We start from the raw sequence: 12,837 nt of genomic DNA on the forward strand, positions 1-12,837 counted from the left end.
GTCAAGGCTGGGTTGGCATTGGGAATCCTTGTTGGGCCTTCCACTCCATGTCCCCCCCCTCTTGTTGGGGACTGGCACGACCCTAGCATCCCTATGATTGACAACCCTGGAAATTAAAATTACCAGCCTCAACGTTAGAGGCCTTAACAACCCCAACAAATGGAAAGCGATCCTCTCCCTTCTGGAGCACGCAGGCAGTGATATACAGGGAGTGCAGAATTATTAGGCAAGTTGTATTTTTGAGGATTAATTTTATTATTGAACAACAACCATGTTCTCAATGAACCCAAAAAACTCATTAATATCAAAGCTGAATATTTTTGGAAGTAGTTTTTAGTTTGTTTTTAGTTTTAGCTATGTTAGGGGGATATCTGTGTGTGCAGGTGACTATTACTGTGCATAATTATTAGGCAACTTAACAAAAAAAAATATATACCCATTTCAATTATTTATTATTACCAGTGAAACCAATATAACATCTCAACATTCACAAATATACATTTCTGACATTCAAAAACAAAACAAAAACAAATCAGTGACCAATATAGCCACCTTTCTTTGCAAGGACACTCAAAAGCCTGCCATCCATGGATTCTGTCAGTGTTTTGATCTGTTCACTATCAACATTGCGTGCAGCAGCAACCACAGCCTCCCAGACACTGTTCAGAGAGGTGTACTGTTTTCCCTCCTTGTAAATCTCACATTTGATGATGGACCACAGGTTCTCAATGGGGTTCAGATCAGGTGAACAAGGAGGCCATGTCATTAGATTTCCTTCTTTTATACCCTTTCTTGCCAGCCACGCTGTGGAGTACTTGGACGCGTGTGATGGAGCATTGTCCTGCATGAGAATCATGTTTTTCTTGAAGGATGCAGACTTCTTCCTGTACCACTGCTTGAAGAAGGTGTCTTCCAGGAACTGGCAATAGGACTGGGAGTTGAGCTTGACTCCATCCTCAACCCGAAAAGGCCCCACAAGCTCATCTTTGATGATACCAGCCCAAACCAGTACTCCACCTCCACCTTGCTGGCGTCTGAGTCGGACTGGAGCTCTCTGCCCTTTACCAATCCAGCCACGGGCCCATCCATCTGGCCCATCAAGACTCACTCTCATTTCATCAGTCCATAAAACCTTAGAAAAATCAGTCTTGAGATATTTCTTGGTCCAGTCTTGACGTTTCAGCTTGTGTGTCTTGTTCAGTGGTGGTCGTCTTTCAGCCTTTCTTACCTTGGCCATGTCTCTGAGTATTGCACACTTTGTGCTTTTGGGCACTCCAGTGATGTTGCAGCTCTGAAATATGGCCAAACTGGTGGCAAGTGGCATCGTGGCAGCTGCACGCTTGACTTTTCTCAGTTCATGGGCAGTTATTTTGCGCCTTGGTTTTTCCACACGCTTCTTGCGACCCTGTTGACTATTTTGAATGAAACGCTTGATTGTTCAATGATCACGCTTCAGAAGCTTTGCAATTTTAAGAGTGCTGCATCCCTCTGCAAGATATCTCACTATTTTTGACTTTTCTGAGCCTGTCAAGTCCTTCTTTTGACCCATTTTGCCAAAGGAAAGGAAGTTGCCTAATAATTATGCACACCTGATATAGGGTGTTGATGTCATTAGACCACACCCCTTCTCATTACAGAGATGCACATCACCTAATATGCTTAATTGGTAGTAGGCTTTCGAGCCTATACAGCTTGGAGTAAGACAACATGCATAAAGAGGATGATGTGGTCAAAATACTAATTTGCCTAATAATTCTGCACTCCCTGTATGCCTACTCTAAGAAATCCATTTACTGAGCAAGGATGCCCCCCGCATGCATTGTCACTTGTTCCCATGACAGCTATGGTCCACCAGTTCTTCGAATAAAGGAGGAGCGGCCATCCTGTTTTAGGGCCATATCTGCCTCAGAAAATCATCTCCGGAAGGAGAGGCAAAAAGAGCTTAGAAGTTAAAATAATTCACAAATGCCCTGGGGCCTCACGGGTCTGGAGAGAGCTTGAGCGAACGCACTCGATCCTCAAGCAGTTAGACTTAGATAAAGCAGAATATGCCTTCATTCGCCTGAAGCATAAGTTTTACCTAGGTGGTAACCGATGTGGTAGATTGTTAGCCCACCGCCTGCGGGCCAAGATGCAATCTGGGTCCATCTGAACAATCTGTCCCACTCCTACTACAGAAGTACATACACTTTTATAAATCCTTTTATGCAGAGCATCCGGGAATTCCCACTGACCCTTCTGACTATCTTTCATCCTGCCCTCCAACTCCACTCCTGCCGCAAACTGCTGACTCCCTTGATAAACCCATCAGAATTGAACAAGTAATTTGAGCTATTGCCAGTCTTAAACTCAGGAAGTCCCTGGGACCCGATGGCCTCTCTCCTAAATTCTACAGAACATTCTGCCATGAACTAGCCCCAGTCCTTCTGTGACTCTTTAACTGTTTTGCCTCTGCAGAATTCCTTACAGATTCTATGTTAGAAGCTTCCATATCAGTCATCCCTAAGCCCGGAAAGGATCCAATGCTCTGCAGGTCTTATAGGCCTATAGCCTTCCTAAACGTTTATGCCAAATAATTCACTAGCATACTGGCCCACTGACTCAACCCATGTATGCCGGGACTGATCTCACCAAACCAAGCTGGCTTTAAACCAGGGTGCCAATGTGGGGACAAAAATAAGCGTATTTAGCCCCTAATGGATAAAGTGTCGAGGATACAAAAAGAAGCCCTTCTCTTTTCAATTGGTGCAATACTTGCACCAGACTCTAGATCTTTTCTGCTTCAGTGCCCAGTTTCTTGGCTGGTTTAGAAGCATTTATAGCTCTCCTAGGGCCACGGTGCGCATCAATAGGCCTTCTTCCTCACCCTTTCCTAATGGCTGGGGCATGTGGCAGCGCTGCCCCCTGCCCCCTGCCCCCTCTCCTCTTTGCCCTATCTATGGAGCTTCTGCCTAACCCATACAAGCTCACCCAGATATTACTGGCATCACTTTTGGAGATGAACAACATCTAGTCAGCCTCTACGCCGATGAGGTGATATTGGCTATCTCCGACCCTTGACCTCCCTCCCTGCTCTTGTCACAGAGCTTCAAACCTTTGGAACCTTTTCTGGTTTCAAGGTTAATATGCAAAAATGTCTTATCTTGAATCTCTCTGTCTCCCCCAGACCGAATCTTCCTTGCGGACCCAATTCCCTTTTGAATGTGCCTCCATACATTTACCCTACCTCGGGATCCAGCTAGCAAATACAATTCCTAAAACCATCTCCCTCAATTTTAGCAACCTGGCTAAACAAGTCAAGGCAGACACCTGGGAGTGCCTGGGTCTCTCCTGGCTAGGCAGGATTGCAGCCATCAAGATGACTACTCTATTGCACATTCTCTATCATTTTCAAGCACTACAATTGACCTCGCCTAAAAAAGCACTTCACTCCATGCAGTCAGCCATCAATATGTTTATCTGGGAGGGGAAGAGACCCCGCCTACACAGACAACTCCTCTACCACTCCGCGCATGATGGCGATTTTGCTGTGCCTTCCCTCCTGAGGTACTACCAAGCTTCATAACTGCGGTTCATACTGTAGTGCAATGGAGCAGACTGCTCACTGAGAAGCACTGGTGTTTTATGAACCAGGCACTGGATGGTTCCCATATCTCAAAGGAACCCTGGCTACCTAATAGACACAGGGCTTGGAGACTCTATCCATCCCCAGTAACAAGCTCTGTCTTCCACTAATGGGATGTGGTGGCGGTCAAAGTGGAACTAACGACTTTCCCCTCCCCAATGACACCAATCCTTTGCAACCCAAAGTTCACTCTGGTGCTCGAACCTGACTGCTTTTGGTGCTGGCAAGAGGGGGGCTGTAAACTGATCGGATGCCTGTTCGACCCGCAAGGGATAATTCCCTTTGACCTGCTCAAAGCTTACTACAGATTGGAGGAAGCGGACCGGGTTCAATACCTTCAGGTTCGTCACTGGATGCGACAGCCGTCTGTCCCCTTGTGGAGAGGACCTTGACGTCCTTCGAAAAATGGTTAATCCTAAAGGACAATGATAGGCATCTTATTATTGAATTGTACCCCATCCTTAACAGGGAAAAGAACAGCACCCGTTCACTGAGACAGTAGCGGTGGGGAGAGGAGATTGGCAGACCTCTTTCTGAAGCAGAATGAGCAAACATTTACCACAGAGCATGAAACACAGCACACAACATCTCAAGCACAGAGACATAATAGTGTCCTATTGGTATCTAACCCCGGCCAGACTCAGCATGTGGCACTCTGAGTGCTCTAAAGAGTGTTGGAGGGGCTGTGGAGGGATGGGCACACTACTCCTCCCTGGCATTTCCCCTATACTCACGTTGAGGTAAACAAAGCGCTTTATTTTTTTTTTATAAAGAAATTTGTATTGATTTTGCATGAAAACAATAATAAGTACAAATCAATATGATGCCAACGGGCATTTAAACAATAGTGGTCGAATCCTAGGTCCCCCCCACACCTTGTTGATACATATAATATACAATCTTTAAACCTAAAAGCCTGCCATGCCCTCCCACTTCCCCCATATCTTGTTATGTTTAGTTAAGCAACCTCTGGCCTCATATATAAGTTTCTCACGCTGCGCACACCAATCCACCCCCCGTCTCCACTTAGTCAGTGTCGGTGCATTCTTTGCCTTCCATTCTGTCATTATATCCCTCTTGGCCACCAGGCATGCCACCCCTAAAAAGGTCCGGTCTGATCTTCGCAGCCCAATGTCACCCATGACCCCCAGGAGGAGGGGCACTGGCAACCTCTCCACCTCCTCTTGTAAGACCCCAGAAATCTCCTGCACAACCGCACCCCAGTAGGCCGCTATTAGCGTGCATGCCCATACCATGTGGAAGAAGTCAGCTGTGGGGCCCCCACAACGTGTGCATTCCGCCTAGGAGCGGAGGCCTGCTCTGTGTAGTTTGTCGGGCGTGAGATATGCGGCATGCAGAAAGTAGGTTTGTATTAATCGGAGGCGAGTGGCCATTGTAAGAGAGCGCGGGGCCATCAGTGCTTCTGTCCAATCCATGTCCTCCATGGGACCCACCCAATCCTCCCACCTCCTGCGAAGTCCTCCCAGGGGGCCCGCCGCGACGGTAGGTTTCCCATCAGAGCCTTGGCTTCCATGGGGCTATGCTCGGGGATGGTGTCCCCAATCTGTACGTGGACTAGTAGGGCATGACGCAACTGAAGATATCGGTAGAACTGCGTCTTGTTCAAAGCGTATTGTTTCTGGAGTTCCTGAAAGGACCGCATATGTGACCCTTCCCAGATATCACCCAGAGTGGAGATACCTATGTTGTCCCAGGTCTGAAGGCCCTCCAGACCTGCCTCATGTTCCAGCTGCCTCCCGTGCCATAGCGGGGTCTGTTGGGTAAGGCGTCCCCACCACCCCGTCACTTTCTGAGCCGTCCGCCATCCCTGTAGTACCACTTTGGTTACATCTGGGGTATCTCGAGGGATCGGATTCCCATAAAGGGCGCCGAAGATCTGTGGGTAGTCCATTGTTTGTAGTTCTAGTTTGTATGCGGGGTCTGACCAACCACCTCCCACCCAGTCATTAATCACAACTGTATGCATCGCTAGATAGTAGTATTGGACATTAGACATGCCTAAGCCCCCTTCGTATATGTCCCTCTGACATGTTTTAAGCGACAATCGTGTGCGAGTTCCGCCCCATATGAGTTGGCGCGCTAAGGAATCCATCTCCCTGAACCATTTCGTGGTGACGGGAAGTGGGAAGTTCTGTAGGAGGTATAGGAGCCTGGGGAGGATCATCATCTTGTACAGCGCTATTCTGCCAAGTAGATTCAGGGGAAGCACCTTCCAGCGCAGGAGGTCGAGCTTGATTTTCTTTGTTAGTGGCGCGATATTAAGTTCCCACGCTAACTCGGGAAGAAGTGAAACATGTATTCCTAGGTATTTGAAGCTGTTTCTCCGAACTGGGATGTTTCGTTGCCAGTCTATACAGTCGCGAGAGCGGTGCAGGGGGACTAGCAGGGACTTGGCTGGGTTCAGGATCAGTCCTGAGGCTTCTGCGAAAAGTCTCAGGATTTCTAGGACGCGCGGGCCGCTTTTGGGTGGGTTGGAGATATACAGGAGAACATAGTCTGCGTATAATGCCACTCGGTCTTCCTAACCGATGGGCCAGTGCCAGCCCTCAATCAGTGGGTCGCTTCTCAGTAGTATCGCCAAGGGTTCTATTACTAGCGCAAAAAGTAGAGGGGATAGCGGGCATCCCTGTCGCGTTCCACGGCCAATGGGGAACGGGTCGGAGACTACTCCGTTCACCCGGACTCGGGCAGTCGGATTAGAGTATAGGAGTTTCACCAATCCTCTGAATTTCGGTCCGAGCCCATTTTTATGCAGGACCTGTTCGAGGTAAGGCCAATCCACCGTATCAAAGGCCTTTTCAAAATCAAGTAGAAGTAGTGCCAAGTATTTGTGTGACAGAGTTTTGCGGTGCGCCAAAGCCAGATGTAACCGCCTGATGCAGTGCCTGGTACTACGGGTAGGCATGAAGCCACATTGGTCAGGGTGAACCAGAGTGGGCATTACCTCCTTTAGTCTGGAGGCAAGGATCGAGGAGAGTACCTTAATTTCGACATTTAGGAGCGAGATGGGCCGGTACGCTGAGCAGTGTCGTGAAGGGTCTGGGTTTTGGGGATCACCACAATTGTCGCTTGGTCAATCTCAGTGGGGAAGCGGCCTTGGTTTTCAGCTTCGTGGTACATGTTAAGTAGGTGGGGACCCAGGATGTCACTGCATTTACTATATAGTTCTGCTGGGAAGCCGTCCGGGCCTGGGGTTTTGCCCGTTGCCAGGCTGGATATTGCACTGCTAATCTCTGCAAGGGTAATGGCCTCCTCCAATCTATTTCTTGCCTCTGCGGGCACCCTCGGGAGGGTAATGTCGTTTAGTAGTGGGGTCTCTCTCTCAATGGGGGGGCGTAGGTGCTTGGCATATAGACGCGTATAGTAGGAGGCGAAACTATGTGCAATTTCTGCAGATGTTTTAACAAGGGAGCCCGAGTCCTCTAGGATCTCGGGTATAATTCTGTCGGCCATGGGGCGGGTGGCTAGCCAGTGCAGCAGTTTCCCGTTTTTATCCCCCCATCCATATATTCGGGCTGCGGAGGCTCTCCACATGTGTTTGGCCGACTCCAGCATCATATGTTTGATATCCTCTCTCACCCTAGTCAGTCGCCTCATGGTAGAGGCTGAAGCCGAGTTTACTTGCTGGCGTTCCAGTCGGAGGGCCTCGGTTTCCATTACAGAGATCTGGGAGTTCTGGTCTCGCTCACGGGACCGAAGAATGTGTTTAGCGTGCCCTCTAAGAGTAGCCTTACAAGCGGCCCATATTATTCCCGGGGATTGAACCGAACCTACGTTAAGTTCAAAATATTGACTGAGGTGATTCCTGAGCTCCTGCGTGTAATCTTTATCCTGTAGGTGCCAAGCGTTCAGGCGCCACATAGGCCGCTTGGTGGGGTCTACTCCGCCTAGTCGGATACGTATTGGCGCATGATCCGAGACCCCTCGGGGGAGAATCTCTGCCCCCGTGATGTTTAAAAAGTCCAGAGCGGGCATAAACACAAGGTCTATTCTGGATTGCGTCTGGTGGGCCGCGGACGTGTGCGTGTACTGGCGCTCTCTGGGGTGCCAGGTGCGCCACACCTCGCACAGGCCGAGGCTTTCCACCCAATTGCTTAGGGCTGAAGCCCTCTTAGATCTATTGGTGGTGATTTCCCCCGATATGTCCAGAGTTGGGTCAAGAACCGCATTGACGTCGCCTCCCAGTAGGGTGGTCCCTTGGGGGAGTCCCGAGGTCACTCGGTGGAACGAAAGTAAAAAGGTGTCAAGCCCCGCTGGAGGAGCGTAGGCACATACAAGGTTTAACGGGTGCCCCTGAAGAGTCCCTGTGACCACTACGAATCTACCCTGTGGGTCGGACTGCATGGCTGTGATCACCATGGGTAAAGATCGGTGTAGTAGGATAGCAACCCCTCGAGAGCCTCTGGAGAATCCTGCGTGGTATACTCTATCATATCCTCCTCGCGTGAGCATAGGGCATCTGGATCCAAGGAGGTGGGTCTCCTGGAGGAGGACCACGGAAGGGGAATATCTACGGAGAGTGTTGAATACTGCTGATCTCTTGATCTTGTCTAATAGGCCATTTACATTCCAGGAAAGGACTTGGGTCATCGAGGGCCAAGCGTGAGGTGTGCAGGTGTTACGCAAGATTTAGTGTGCAGGTGTAAACCTAGGGACGACCATTTCAAACAATTTGGCGAAATCTTAAAGTTACAAACCAGGCTGACTAACTCGTAGCCCTTTAAACCCAACTCAAACTCCCCCCCCCCCGAAACTCCCCCCCTCCCCATACTCCCACCCCGGAAGCATCTGTCGCCCAAAAACCCAACCAAAACCAGACAGCCAGCATTGCTGTCGTTGGGGTGGAGAGGTGGACCCCTCCTTTCTTTCGGATCAATTGCAATTAGCGGTCGCAAAACGAGCATTCGACACCATACTTTAGAAAGTCTCCGGTGTCGTCAATGGCAGTCCCACCGGGGCCTGCCCGAACACATCAGGCGCGGCCAGTCTCTCCCCACGTCCAACGAGGGGGCCGCACACGACTCGTCAGCCGAGCACCGGAGATTGACTTAGGCGACCGTCTTCGGTCACTAGGGCCGGTGTCTGAGGCCCCGGAAGAGCGTCTGTTGTGATCTCAGTCTGTGAGCCTGAGTCTTGGGCCGTCTCACCGTCCGCAAGAGTGTTCAGATCTTTCCGCCCACCTCTCCGAGATCTGGTGCGCCGCCGGCTCCTCCGGGGCCCCTCTGAAGAGGGGGGCACGATACAAGGGGTTTTCCCGGCAGCCCCCGGGGGACCCCTCCGGGCCACGATGCCCTCCTCCGTCAGCCAGTCCCACGCCTCCTCAGGTGATTCGAAGAAGTATGCTTTCCCATCCATGAGAACTTTGAGGCGAGCAGGGAAGAGGAGCATGTACGAAAGTTGCATTGCCCTGAGTTTTTGCTTAACCTGCTCATACGACCTGCGGCGGGTTTGGACCTCTCTGGTGTAGTCCGGAAAAATTAGGATTTTGTGATTCTCCCATTGAAGATCTTCCAACCTCCTCGCTTCTTTAAGGATGTTGTCTCTGTCTTTAAAATTAAGAAATCGTGCGATCATTGGGCGCTTCGGGCCGCCCGGAGGGGGCCGAGGTGCGAGTGCCCTGTGGGCTCGTTCAACCGCGAACAGGGGCGAGAGGGATTGGTCCGGCATCCACGTTTTGATCCATCTCTCTAGGAACTCGGGGGCCTTGTCATCCTCTATACCCTCGGGGAAGCCGATAAAGCGTAAGTTGTTGCGTCTTGCCCGGTTTTCAGCATCCTCTGCACGGCGGTGAAGCTCATTGGTTCGGGTCTGCAGTTGGGCCACTTTGATTTTGAGGTCAGACAAATCAGTATCATTCTGAGAAACTCGGGATTCCACCTCAGTGATTCGGTTTACTGCATTTCTGAGGTCTTGTCTGATGAGGCCCATATCCACTCGTACTTCTCCGATCTTGGTTTCTACGGCTACCTGCGATGATTGAATAGCTTGGAGAATGGCGCTCACTCCGTCCAGGGTCAGACCCCCGCTGGCCGTGTCTCCCCCTCCCCGCTGGCCCGTCGTCGTCGTGAACTGATCGATTTTTTGTTGGGAGGGTGGAGGCTGTTTGTTCGCCTTGTCCTTTCCCATCGTGGTGCCCGGGGTGGGGGCCGGGTGTGTCACACTCTCCGTATTTATGTTTTCAAGCCCAGGTTTTCAATTTGTTTTCCAGTGTCTTGGACCAGGGAAGGTATCGCTGTGCTGCTCCGCGCAGGGACGGTGGGGTGTCACTGTCTCAGGGGCGTCTTCTGGACTAATTTGGGCCCTGTGGAAGCATCTTTTGCCGGTACCGTTGAAAGACCTGGCCGTTGGCTCCCATCCGGTAGCTCCCCTCCTCTCACCCTCTGCTGAAGCGAAAGGGACTCACCACAGATCCGGGCTCAGGTCTCCCCACACCCGGGATCTGGCGTTTCCGTAGAGGGCCCCATTTCGCCACACGCTGGCCTCTACTTCTAAGATCTGTCTCGACAAGGATCAATTGTCTATAGTTCGAGGCCTTAAATTTCAGACTGCTTTGGGGTGTGTGTCTCCACTTCTCGGATCCTGGTCTGCTACCAGCTCTTGGTGTGGGCCCCTCTGGATGGGGATCTGAATGGGAGCCGGAGGTGGGCCACTGCCTGTCCCCTTCACTGTAGCAATGACAGGAGAGGGGGGGGTTCACAACTCGTCGACCCCCTCTCCTTCCTTCTCCTCCTCTCCTGGACCCCGGATAGTATCTTCGTCCTCCCGGGCGGCCCCCAGTCGAGTCCCGACCCCCCCGCGTGGCCCCAGCCCCTATTACGTACCAGGAGGGGGTCGCGGGGGGAACAAGCAGCGGCGGGGGTCTTCCTGTCCTCGCCCGGCCGCTTCACTTTCGTCTCGCGGGCCAGGCAGGATGGATGGGGGGTCCAGGCCTCCCGGCCTGCACCCGCAGGGCCGCGCACAAGGCGGTGCCGCTCAGCCGGTGCCGCCTTCTCCGGCCGCCCGGCTACAGGGATCCGCCGCCGGGGCCCGTTCCAGGCCCCCCCAGGGACTCTCTCCGTTCTTTCAGCCTGCCGCACACGCCATCAGCTCAGCTATCGGCCTGGCCACGGTCCAGCCGGGCGCGTCGCAGTCGCCATCTTGTTTTCCCTTCCCGGGATCGGCCTGGTCTCCGCGCGGGCATAAAATGCAGGATCTCGGGTTTTTTTTGCCGTGTGCGACCCCCGCGAGACCCAGGGTCACAGGGGTATCCGTAACGGCGTCTTCCAGCTCCCTCGGACCGCGCTAACTATGGGCGGATGACGGAGGGGTCCAGAGCACTCTCAGAGTGCGACCGCCATCTTGACGCCCGAAGCCACGCCCCCAGGTAAACAAAGCGCTTTTACAATAGGTGTGGCACACCAAACAATTCTCACTCTCTGGGGTACCGACAGGATCCCTCAACATTCAACCTGGTTACATAAATTATGGTTTATCCTAGGTATGGTGAGGAAGTCGCTCACACTGGACCAGAGACTAGAGGATTACTCCACAGATTGGGCCCCCTTCATATGCATCCTATCTATGGAATTCAATAAATTGACCTGCCCTTCCTACCTGAAACTGTTGTGACTTCTGCTCACCCCTGACTCCCTGGCGACACACGCACTCACTCACCCACTATAAGCTACCACCTCGACCACCTTTACTTTTAGGGTTTGTTAATCTTTACATGGGTCTCAGTTCGAGAGCCGCCGATGTATGCTATGTATACCTTCCTTTCTCATGCTATTACGCTGCCGACCCCTTTGGGTTGTAGGCATTTAGCTGTGTACCATTCCTTTTGCTCTGCGACTTCAATAAAACAGAACAACCAGCCACAGACAACCAGCCCACGCTAAATCTGTCCATCAGGTTCTTCTTCTATAAAATCCAAAAGATAAGTAGAGCTTTATCTGTGACCACAAAAAGTGTCAACGCTCAGTATAAGAGTCCTCCGTGGTAAAGGACGGATCCCCCCACAGCCCAAATGTTTTTCCTCCTCGAGAAATGGCATCGGAGGATATCCACGCCTCTTTTGTAGCCCAAAAATCAACTAATTCACTAATGAATCCCGCATTTACTTGGCTGCTGAAACGTGCCATAATTTCTACTCAAGCTGCCGAACCATCAGCTTTTCCATCAAAATGTCACGTCGCTTGAAAGAGGGGCACGCAACTCCACTAATGAACAAAGCTGTCAGGTCCTCGGGGACCTGAATAAACACAAGACACGCCGTTACTGTTAATACGTGTGTCTTTATTCAGCTCCGCTCATTCACTACTCTTGCGCCCTTTTTCCTCCTCCCTCGTCACCTCCCCTTCCTCTCTCGCCATCCAGTCCATCCAGTCTTTCATGAGAGGGGTGATAACCTCTCCCCCCCTCTCGGGCTCATCTAGTGGTGTAGTCCTGTATTGGTGACGACACCACATCCCTCCCCAACGGGGGAGAGGAACAAACTAAAACTGAAACGTTCAACTTATCTGGTAACATGTTTACTTCGCCCGCGTGGGCTTCCTCGTGGGGCTGTCCTTGGCCCTCAGGGTGGGGGCCCTTGGAGTTGTTCAATCACCGGCATAGTTCTCGTATCGTCGGGACGGGCCTGGATTATGCCTCAACATGTATCTTCCTGTCCTGGACCGGTCCGACACCTGGTTCTGCTCTGGTCCCTCCTTGGATGCTGTTCTGCCGGTGGGTTGGCTTGATCTTTGTTCCGTCGTTGGGTGGGTTGTACTGTGCTCCGAAGTGTCTCCTGTTTCTCCGTTTGCGCACCTTGGGCTGTCTGTGTTTGTACTCAGGTCTGCCCACTCTTCGCGGCTGTCTCCGGCTCCTTCGTCAGTTGTTACTTGGGGTACATGTTTGAACAGTGCTGCATTTCGTGTTACTGTCTCTGGTCCTCGTCGGGCTGTTATCATGATGCCTTTCTTCGCTGTTACTGTCCAAGGTTGTGCTTCGAACGGGAGGCGGAACTTCCCTCCTGGGTGGCGGTCTTTTACTAAGACGGTGTCCCCGATTTGTATGGTCGTTTCGCGAGCTCTCAGTTTCTTGGATGCTTGTACGTTGGTGCTGATTCTCCTTTCTTCTGATTTGTTCGGTGGTGGTGACCTCTCTGCCCATGATGGGTGGTGTGGGATGGCATCGGACACCATTCTCCCAAAACAGAGCTGGCTGGGGGT

This window comes from Pleurodeles waltl, chromosome 4_1 (genome assembly GCF_031143425.1).
Source record: "Pleurodeles waltl isolate 20211129_DDA chromosome 4_1, aPleWal1.hap1.20221129, whole genome shotgun sequence".
NCBI lineage: Eukaryota > Metazoa > Chordata > Amphibia > Caudata > Salamandridae > Pleurodeles > Pleurodeles waltl.